This window comes from Palaemon carinicauda, chromosome 26 (assembly GCF_036898095.1).
Source record: "Palaemon carinicauda isolate YSFRI2023 chromosome 26, ASM3689809v2, whole genome shotgun sequence".
NCBI classification, from domain to species: domain Eukaryota; kingdom Metazoa; phylum Arthropoda; class Malacostraca; order Decapoda; family Palaemonidae; genus Palaemon; species Palaemon carinicauda.
The window spans coordinates 81,750,266-81,761,589 of record NC_090750.1 but is presented as its reverse complement, the minus strand read 5'-3'; the positions used below and the strand labels follow the sequence as shown (position 1 = coordinate 81,761,589).

At 37.0% G+C, this 11,324-nt stretch overlaps 1 pseudogene; it reads right to left on the bottom strand.

The window, feature by feature from the left end:
• Positions 1-4,881: 4,881 nt before the first annotated feature.
• Positions 4,882-11,324, bottom strand: part of LOC137619620 (G-protein coupled receptor Mth2-like) — a 95,518-nt pseudogene continuing 89,075 nt past the window's right edge.

Here is an 11,324-nt window from a genome sequence, read left to right as displayed (position 1 = left end):
GGGAATGTAAGGGTGGGGACTTTTATATTTTTCTTGATGATTTTACAGATATATCATTTCATTTATTCAATCAGTCCGGTCTCTGAAATTTGTCTTATCATTATGTTGATTAATAAGCGTATGACTTAAATAATTAAAAAATTTTGAATAATTCACCTAAGAGTTTTTATATATTGTTAGAGGGTGTTTTATTGTTAGAGGGTATACACACAAATATAGTTGGTTCATATGTGAATTCAAACCATTATCCTTTATGTCTGATTATTTATCTCAACATCCTGTTATTAAGTGTATGTTCTATGTTGACTTATTTTTTGCGACATTCACTACCTCTTACTTTATGTCATCCAGATCAGTAGTTACAAAAATCTGGAGACATCAGATCACGACTTTGTACTTAAGACTGTTTTCCTTCTTGCCCTGGCCTTTGTAAAGAGTTATTGAGCTGCGTGGTCTTTCTTATGACTTTGCCCATTCAAGGGGAGGGGGGTAGCCGGGTAAAATTCAACTGCTTCCCTGCTTTCATTGCCAAGACTTCAAATGTGGCTGTAGCGGATCCTAGATTTGGATTGAGAGTCATCGTTCTTTATCAGTGATCCAGACCAATTGTTACTATGCCCTGTGAGGGCTCTGAGGAATTACCTTTAACAAATCACAGGAGCTCGCCCACGCGTCAACAAACTGTTTGTGAGTACAGTACTGTACCGGTACTGCTCCTTATATCAGTTAACTGGTGGTGCCAGGGTTTGTCTCCTGGTCATAGTATGAGGCCATTCATGCATAGTCCATTGTTTACCTTCCATTCAATCCATTGTCTGCCTTCCATGTATACATTTCCCAATCCGTTTTCATATTTGAGCGTTCATATTATGGGAAAGGGATCAATTCCCAGAGCTGGTTGAAGAGTACAGGTCCCTTGTGTCGGGAAAAAGTACAGTACTGTACTGCTCCTTATATCAGTTACCTGGTGGTGCCAGGTTTTGTCTCCTGGTCATAGTAGCAGGCCATTCATGGATAATTCATTGGTTAAATTCCATTCAATTCATTGTCTGCCTTCCATGTATACATTTCCCAATCTGTTTGCGTATTTGAGCGTTCATATTATGGGAAAAGGATCAATTCTCAGAGCTGGTTGAAGAGTACAGATCCCTTGTGAAAGTAAAAAGTACAGTACTGTATTGCTCCTTTTCTCAGTTAACTGGTGGTGCCAGGGTTTGTCTCTTGGTCATAGCATGAGGCCATTCATGCATAATCCATTGTTTACCTTCCATTCAATCCATTGTCAGCCTTCCACGTATATATTTCCCAATCCGTTTTCATATTTGAGCATTCATATTATGGGAAAGGGATTAATTCCCACAGCTGGTTGAAAAGTACAGGTTCCATGTGAAAGGAAAAAGTACAGTAATGTACTGGTGCTTATCTCAGTTAATTGGTGGTTCCAGGGTTTGTCTCCTGGTCATATGAGGTCATTCATGCATAGTCCATTGTTTACCTTCCATTCAATCCATTGTCTGCCTTCCATGTATACATTCCCCAATCCGTTTGCGTATTTGAGCGTTCATATTATGGGAAAGGGATCAATTCCCAGAGCTGGTTGAAGAGTACAGGTCCCTTGTGTAAGGAAAAAGTACAGTACTGGACTGCTACTTATATCAGTTAACTGGTGGTGCCAGGGTTTGGCTCCTGGTCATAGTAGCACGCCATTCATGGATAATTCATTGTTTACCTTCCATTCAATCCATTGTCTGCCTTCCATGTATACATTCCCCAATCAGTTTTCATATTTGAGCGTTCTTATTATTGGAAAGGGATCAATTCCCAAAGCTGGTTGAAAAGTACAGGTCCCTTGTGAAGGGAAAAAGTACAGTACTGTACTGCTCCTTATCTAAGTTAACTGGTGGTGCCAGTGTTTGTCTCCTGGCTGGTCATAGTATGAGGCCATTCATGCATCATCCATTGTTTACCTTCCATTCAATCCATTGTCTGCCTTCCATGTACAGTATATATTTCCCAATCCGTTTTCATATTTGAGTATTCTTATTATGGGAAAGGTATCAAGTGCTGGTTGAAGAGTACAGGTCCTTTGTGAAGGGAAAAAGACTTGTAAGTCTGTGACCTAGAAAGAACTGCCCTCTTTTTGGTTTCTTCAGTGTCAATTCACCAAATCTTAGGGATTCCATGATTCTTTTAGTTTGTGGCTGTTGACAATCCCTGCAGTATGAAAATTGACAGTAGATGCCTGTGGTTAGAATCTTTCAGTAAGGCCCTGGATGGTGTGAATGCTTGGATATTTGGGTCTGATTACTTACTTCAGTCTAGCTGATCTAGAAAGTCCTTGTCTTCCCTCCTGGCTTGACAACAGTCTTTGATGCAGAAGGCAGTCCACTAAGCTTTTGGCAATAACTTCTATTTAAGTTCTACCATTGACCAACTGATGGTTGGTTGTGATAGAAAAATTTGCCTTTCAGTGAGGTTCTACTTTGCAGTACTGGGTAAAGTTCTGCAGATTTATGTTAATGGAAGGATTGGAGTTTTTTTTCTTTTCACCAGATAACCAACCTGCTTGGCTTTTGTCATGGAGATGACAGCTGCAATGGTGACTTGCTCGGTGCTCGACCCCTCATTTTTCTTTATGCAGTACAGGCAATTGAGAGTATGAAAGACAATATTCAAACAGTATAAAACAAACTATAGGAAGCTTAAACAGTTTTCTATTATCAGTGCGGGGGAGAGCGAGAGATAAAAAAAATCAACAACTTTACAGTGTACGAGCATGAATGAAACGTGCGGCACAGAACGATAGGACTGATCACAAAACAGGGAACGATAGGACCAATCACCATGCAGTGAAGGGCAAAAATGGAAGGGGAAGAGATTGAAGAAATTACCAGTGTTCCTTCATGGAATTTGAAGGAAGGCCTCCTTGCTAAAACCTGGGCCAGATGGTGTGGCTGGCCTAAAAAATTTGGCATTGCAACGCACCAGCCTACAAACATTAGAATGAACAGTATTCAACAGTCTCTCTCTCCTCCTCCACCTTGGACTTTAAAGAAAACAAAAATATGCTTTCATCTTTATTACCTGTCAAAGAAATAGCTACACTCTAGTTACTGGAAATAACATGCTTTGGAACATATTCAAAGGAAAGGACCTCATTAGGCTATTTATACTGATGGCTCTAAATCTTTAGTGGGTGCTGGCTTTGCTAGTGTCCCCAGATAAAATAAGTCTGTTCTCATTTTCAGCGAAGCATCGGTATTTGCATTTGAACTATCAGCCATTATATTAGCAATTGAGATTATTGAAACTATTGAAGATAAGGCGAATCACAAGTTTGTATTTTATATTAATTCAAGAAGTCCATAGAAGCATTGGAGTGTTACACTCAGAGTTGTTTTGTATTGAAAATAAAAGAGCTCCTTGATAGGTTCTATTCCAGTGGGAAAATTATAGAAATATGTTGGATTCCTGCCTTTGTTCAGGTTTTGGATAATGAAAACCTGGGTAATTAACAGCAGATGCTGTATCTAAATCATCAGTCGACTTACCTTTACTGTACAAGCTTTTAAACTACCCCTGAGGGTCTATATAACCCGTTTAAAGCATTTCATAGCTACAAAATACCAAGCTCGGTGGATTAGTGAATCTGCTGGAAATAAGTTAAAAGAAATAAAGCCAATTGTTTCTCTATGGGAATCATCAGTACAAGAAGAAAAGAGGAATCAAGTAATTTTAACAAGATTGCGTATAGGTCACACAAAACTGACACGTGGATACTTGATGTTTTCACCTTGTGAATCACTTTTTTAACTATTACAGTAAACATATTTTTAACGACTGTAGTTTCTAAGAGAGATTTATGTTTTGGTGAGAAAAGTTTTATTGACCTTTTATCAGACTGAAAATTTTTAAATTTTAAGGATTTTAACTTTTTAAGAAACAGGTTTTATAGGTAAAATTGAAATTTCTCTTTATCTGAGATTTTTACCTCATGATTTATTTATTTGGTATCCATTATATTTAATATGTTATTTATTTTATTCATGTATTTAACATTATAAATATTTTTTTCTTCCTGATGTTAATCGGGCCGCCATCTACAGTATGTAAGGGACGTGTTTGACTCGTTGGGTTGGTTAATCTCCTCCTTTTAATAATAACAATGTACGGTACTCTTGAAGTAATTGTTTCCTCATTCTGAAAGGAAATGATTCAAGTTTCATAATGTCTCCATTTGTTTATTTATTTATTTTTAAGAAAACTGGTCGGCTTTCGTCTCCATTGCATTTTCGCTTTATAGAAAATGGAGTACGTCAATTGAAGTAAAGCTGCCCAATTCGTGATTCAGCTTTATAAGAATTAAGAATTCTATGAAAATATACTTAGAATATTTTTATTAGAATTCAGTGAAGAACTCATATTAGATGCATAACTGATCTCCCTCTCGCACTTTGAAAGCTTCTATGGTAGGTTAAGTTATATTAGGTTAGGTTAGGTTAAGTTAAGGACATTGAAAACTACTTGAAAGACTACATGACTTTATTCATGATATTCATGCTGTACATTCATTCATCATGATATATATCCGTAAGTACGAGATTACAATATTGTTTCATGTAATTCCTTTTTGGCGTCTCCCATTTTATAATAGATTATGAAAACTGGTATTGGTGTAGTTTTGTAAAAAACAGAATCAAAATTTTATTTAGCTATACCAATTGTAGAAAACGGATTAAATTATATATATATATATATATATATATATATATATATATATATATATATATATATATATATATGTATGTATGTATATATATATTTCAAATAAGCCATATATTTTAATACATTAATGTCTGGATTCTCTTAACGACTTTGGAATCAGAGTCTCGAGGCGAAATCATTCAAAGACAATAGCACGTTTAAATATGTAAAATTTATCATATATATATATATATATATATATATATATATATATATATATATATATATATATATATATAATTCATGCTCCTTCATTCCTGTAATAACATCTTTGGAATTTAGTTTAATCTTCTGTTTTCCCTTACCTAAAACACGTTAAGATTCATGTCTGTAGAATCCTTCTGGGTTAGGACCACCAATTTTCCTTATATTACTCCTATTTGGGCTAGAAAAGGCTAGTAAGTTGACAGTCCCATGGGCTTCAAGTTATATAAACATATACTGTAGTACGTAATTATGTAGATCAACTTTTAATTAAGAATCCTCTTATAAGATAATTAACAATCATAACAAAAGCTTTACATTCAGCTAATAAATAACAGATACAAAATAAAAACTTATAAAAGTAATCACTGACACTATAAAAATAATCACAAAATAAAATGCATTTTGAGTTAGGTTTACTTGTAGGACGCCCTTATATACTTTGCATCTCTCTCTCTCTCTCTCTCTCTCTCTCTCTCTCTCTCTCTCTCTCTCTCTCTCTCTCTCTCATTAGTAATACCTTAGTGGGCATAAACTTAAACCTATTTATTTACAATTATGTACATTTGTTTTAGGGTGACTGGGTTGTGTATCAAGTGGGATCATCAGACAAATGAATTTGGTTTCATTTTACTTTTGTATTTTGAATTTTGTAAAATTACTTTCTTAAACTCTAAGCTTATTTTTTTTAGAAATATATTTTCTTTGAAGATACAGACTCCTCACTGAAGTAATGTTCAGAAAAAAAAAATAAATGCATATACCAGTTCGAAAATGGAAAACATTAAGCAAAGCACAAAGAGGGATGACATATTAGTATCCTGTTGTATCACACGGTGTATAAGTGGGCATCAAGTCTCGAAATTTATTTGAACCTAAAGTTAATATTATTTAATAGATGCTGTGTTGAGTGGAAAAAAAATGTCATATCTCGAAATTTATTTGAACCTAAAGTAAAAATTATTATTATTTAATAGATAATGGGAAGAGTGATGAAATGCTGTGTTGAGTGAAAAAACATTGTCAAATTTCGAAATATATTTGAACCTAAAGTTAGTAGTATTACTTGATTGATAATGGGAACTGAGATGAAATGCTGTGCTGAGTAAAAAAAAAAAAAACAGTCAAATCTTGAAATTTATTTGAACTGAAAGTTAATATTTAATAGATAATGGTAAAAGTGTTTAATTGTGTTGAGTGAAAAAAGTTGTCCTTAGATCAAATTTGGGAATGTAAGTTGTAGCATATAATAAATCATGCTATTTGTTTTCCAAATAAGGAAGGTAACTCGTTTGATTGTGTGATTCATAATGATAATAGTGATTGCCACACTAAGTAAAGTATTGAAGTCATTCTCACAAGGTAAATAGTGTTGAATTTCACCCAATGAATCCATCAAACGTATAAAGAAAAGATACTATTGCAGTAAAAAAGATAAAGTCTCACTGAGTCTTGTGAACCAAAAAAAGAGAAGAAAAATACACAAGTGGCACTTTTTAAAGTCATTATTTGTGCTCAAATTTCCACAATGAAAGTACAAGGGACCTCATTGAGCCAATGATGTTACCCCAATCTGCCATTGTGACAGGATGATTGGCGATGGGAAGTTGACCCTAAAGCACTCGCCAAATCTCAGCAACACTTTTAGGGGGACAATTTCCTCTCTCTCTCTCTCTCTCTCTCTCTCTCTCTCTCTCTCTCTCTCTCTCTCTCTCTCTCTCTCTCTGGCAGTTGCTCTTTATTATATAGGAAAGATATTTTCTCTTCTATTTTTAGGTTACAAAAACTGACCATTCATGAATGCTCACAAGATAGCTTCTTTATCATCTGAATATTGGAGTAGATTCCTGCTATTTTTATGAATGTACTGTAGGTATGGAAAGTGTTATATACGTGGTTTTACGTATTTAAGTATTCATTCTGTATCTTGTCTTCAGAGTTCCCATATCGTTGCATTTGCATTTTGTTAATCCATAGCTCTGACATTTTCCATTTAAAGAATTGAATTTAAACACCCACTTGTAATTAATGATACCAACCAACAATAATCACTCTAAAATTGAACGGCACTCAGAACGCAAGCATCCCCATACGCATGCAGCTTTTTGTTCTGAGAATATTTACACGTTTTAATCTTAAATATTTGAGTGCATTAAATCACTTTGTACAATTATCAACCACTTCCCGGTTGAAATCACAGCGGGAAGTGGGACCATATTCCTGGACCGTGCTCGGACCTTTTTGTGTTGTCGATCACCAGTGGATGAAAAAGGACTGTCGATCACCAGTGGATGAAAAGGGCTGTCGATCACCAGTGGATGAAAAGGGCTGTCGATCACCAGTGAATGAAAAGAGCTGTCGATCACCAGTGGTTGAAAAGGACTATCGATCCCAGTGGATGAAAAGGGTTGTTGACCACCAGTGGACGAAAAGGGCTGTCAATCACCAGTGAAGAGAAAGGGCTGTCGATCACCAGTAGATGAAAAGGGCTGTCAATCACCAGTGAAGAGAAAGGGCTGTCGATCACCAGTAAATGAAAAGGGCTGTCGATCACCAGTGGACGCAAAAGGGCTGTCGACCACCAGTGATGAAAAAGAGCTGCCGATCACCAGTGGATGTAAATGGTTGTCGATCACCAGTGGGTGAATAGTGCTGTCGATCACCAGTGAGTGAAAAAGGGTGTCGATCACCAGTGAATGAAAAGGGCTGTCGATCACCAGTGAATGGAAAGGGCTGTCGATCACTAGTGGTTGAAAAGGGCTGTCGATCACCAGTGAATGAAAAGGGCTGTCAATCACTAGTGGTTGAAAAGGGCTGTCGATCACCAGTGGACGAAAAGGAGCTGTCGATCACCAATGTACATTTAATCCCTGGCGATCTCCTGGTCCTCCACCTTCCCCTCCACAATGCCTTGACTTATCCAAATCACCCGATTGTTCATATGACGGAATGTTTGATTTCGTTGGTCACGTCCACATCGCTGTTCTGGTAGTAATTAGGGAATTTCTTTTGTGCGTATTTCCTCCCGAAGATGACCTCGCATAGCCTCATGAGCACAGCCTTGCGACACACGAAGACGATGAAGATGATCAACCCTTGCATGATGTTGATGAGGTCAAACACTAACCTGGAATATAAGAAGGATTCATTTAGAATTGCAGGATAATTCTTCCCCCATCCTGTAGTCCCTGAATTTATCCGCCTCTTTCAAGCCCGTTAATGAACACTATTGAAATCTTTTCTGGCTGCAGATTTGTACTGAACACAAGTTTATCTTGACAGTGCTATATTAACCCTTGACAGGACCGCCAAGGCTTCTAATTTCTTTGCCCCCTGCATATTTCACACTCTCCTTTTATGACAATCATATTACAACTGAAGTGAATAATGAATATTTTCACATTGGACACTAAAAGAAATAAAAACTGCATAGCCCACTGCCCTTGGTGGTCCCTAGGCTTCAGCCTAATCAGCCGTATGGATAATGCTGCCCTGCACGCATTTGATTTACGGTTTTCTGTTTTGGATTGAATAAATGGATAAGGTAGCCCACCCTGTTTAACCTCAGAAATAAAAGTTATATGTTTAGGGAAAACAATTCTTTACGACTGACTTATGTCAGCCTTAAATCTTTCGGCCAACTAGTAACATTCATTGGTTTAAATCTATCATAGATTAGGGTATTAGTTGATCAGTTTATCTTCCATCTGTCCCTAAACTGGATCCTATTTCTTTCCTCAAGGGGAGGGGATCATTTATCCCCTGCGACCCCCACTTATCTAAGCAAACACAACATGTCCCTACCCATAGCTTACCTCAGAATTTTGCGTTGTAGGTCCTAGCCTGATGGGGATATGACCTATCCCCTTAACCCGACCTTCCCAATTTGAACTTAACCGACCTAACTCCTATTAAGTCAATCTAAATAAACCTGATTAAACCAACATTCTCTATACTCAATTTTTTTTAATGAGGTGCATTTGCACTGACTCGCAACGGTATACTTTTAGCTCGGAAAATTTTCCTGCTATCTGATTGGTTAGAATTATCTTTTCCAACCAATCAGCGATCAGGAAACTTTTCTGAGCTAAAAGGACACCCCTGCGAGTCAGTGTAAATCCGCTTCACAAAAAAGAATTGACTATAGTGGTTCTTGCTCCTGTTCTTACCAGACGTATTTACTGTAGGAGTCGCTGCTGTTTCTTTGGGAGAAGAAGGAAATCACTTCAAAAATCCATGTGATGCCCATCAACACAAAGAGTTTCAGGTAAAGGCTGAATCTGTAAATAGGAAGAGAAATTATTTGTTAATAAAAATCAGATGTGGAAATAAAAATGATAAATAAGACAACATACATCGTTGAAATACTACTGCTAGAGAGATATGGGGTCTTTTGACTGGCCAGACAGTACTACACTGGATCCTTCTCTCTGGTTACGGTTCATTTTCCTTTTTCCCACACACACACACCAAATAGTCTGGCCTATTCTTTACATATTCTCCTCTGTCTTCATACACCTATCAATACTGATTACCAAATAATTCTTCGTCACCCAAGGGGTTTCTGCACTGTAATTGTTCAGTGGCTACTTTCCTCTTGTTAAGGTAGAAGAGACTCTTTAGCTATGGTAAGCAGCTCTTTTAGGAGACGGACACTCCAAAATCAAACCATTGTTCTATAGTCTTGGATAGTGCCATAGGCTCTGTACCATGATTTTCCACTGTCTTGGGTTAGAGTTCTCTTGCTTGAGGGTGCACTCGGGCACGCTATTCTATCTTAATTCTCTTCCTCTTGTTTTGTTAAAAGTTTTAATAGTCTATATAGGAGATATTTATTTTAATGGTGTGGCTCTTCTTTAAATATTTCATTTTTCTTCGTTTCCTTTCCTCACTGAGCTATTTTCCCCTGTTGGAGCCCCTGGGCTTATTGCATCCTGCTTTTCCCACTAGGGTTGTAGCTTAGCAAATAATAATAATAATAATAATAATAATAATAATAATAATAATAATACATCGGATATAAGAAACTAGAAAGCAGGAGGACGTCAAGAGCACCAGCTTACAGACTGATCGCAGTCTCTTTTTATAGTTTATTCATGAAAGATATATTTTAATGTTGTTAGTATTCTTGAAGTATTCAAATTTGATGTTATTCTCTTGTAGTTTATTTATTTCCTTTTCTCACTAGACTACTATTCCCTGCTGGTATCATGGACGTAGCTGATGATACTGATCAGTCTTGCCTATCTTTTCGAATTTAATTTTTGATAGGATTTGGTTCTCCTTTTCTTTTTCATTTTTGCCCATGAATGGCAGAGCCAAGGTACAGTGACATTACCCTATCAAACAGGACAATGCCCTAGAGACTGACCATATTACATATGATCAGCATCCAAGCCCCCTCCCCATCCAAGCTAGGACCAAGGAGGACCAGGCAATGGCTGCTGATGATTCAGCCGATAGACCTATAGGCTCCCCCAAACCCCCATTCCTTAGCTCACAAGGATAGTGAGGTTGCAGCGACCAAAGGGACTCTAACCCAAATCTGGCACTTACCAGTCAGGGATGTTACCACATCGGCCACCACAACCCTTTTTCTGAACATTGATACACATGGGCTTGCTTGAGGGTACACTCAGGCAACCTATTGTATCTTACTTCTCTTCCTCTTATTTTTTGAAGTTTTTATATGAAAGATCCATTTTAATGTCACTGTTCTTATTTTTTTAAAAATTTAGTTGTTCATTACTGCTCTTGTTTATTATTGCTTTATTTCCGCTCCTTACTGGGCTATTTTTACCTGTTGGATCATTTGGGCTTATAGCACTGTAATTGTTCAGTGGCCGCTTTCCTCTTGGTAAGGATAGAAGGGACTCTTTAGCTATGGTAAGCACCTCTTCTAGGAGAAGGACACTCCAAAATTAAACCATTGTTCTCTATTCTTGAGTAGTGCCATAGCCTCTCTACCATGGTCTTCCACTGCCTTGGGTTAGAGTTCTCTTGCTTGAGGGTACACTCAGGCACACTATTCTATCTTATTTCTCTTCCTCTTGTTTCGTTAAAGTTTTTGTGGTTTATATAGGAGATATTCATTTTAATGTTACTGTTCTTAAAGTCTTTTATTTTTCCTTGTTTCCGTTCCTCACTGGACTATTTTTCTCTTTTGGAGCCCCTGGGCTTATAGTGTCCTGCGTTTCCAACGAGGGTTGTAGCTTAGCAATTAATGATAATAATAATAATAATACAAGAAATATAACCTTGGACTATTCGGCAGTCTTTATGATGAACAATACTCAACCGAAAAATTATACCATATGGTTCCAGGCTCCCTTTTCTATACTTAATATAAGGAACTA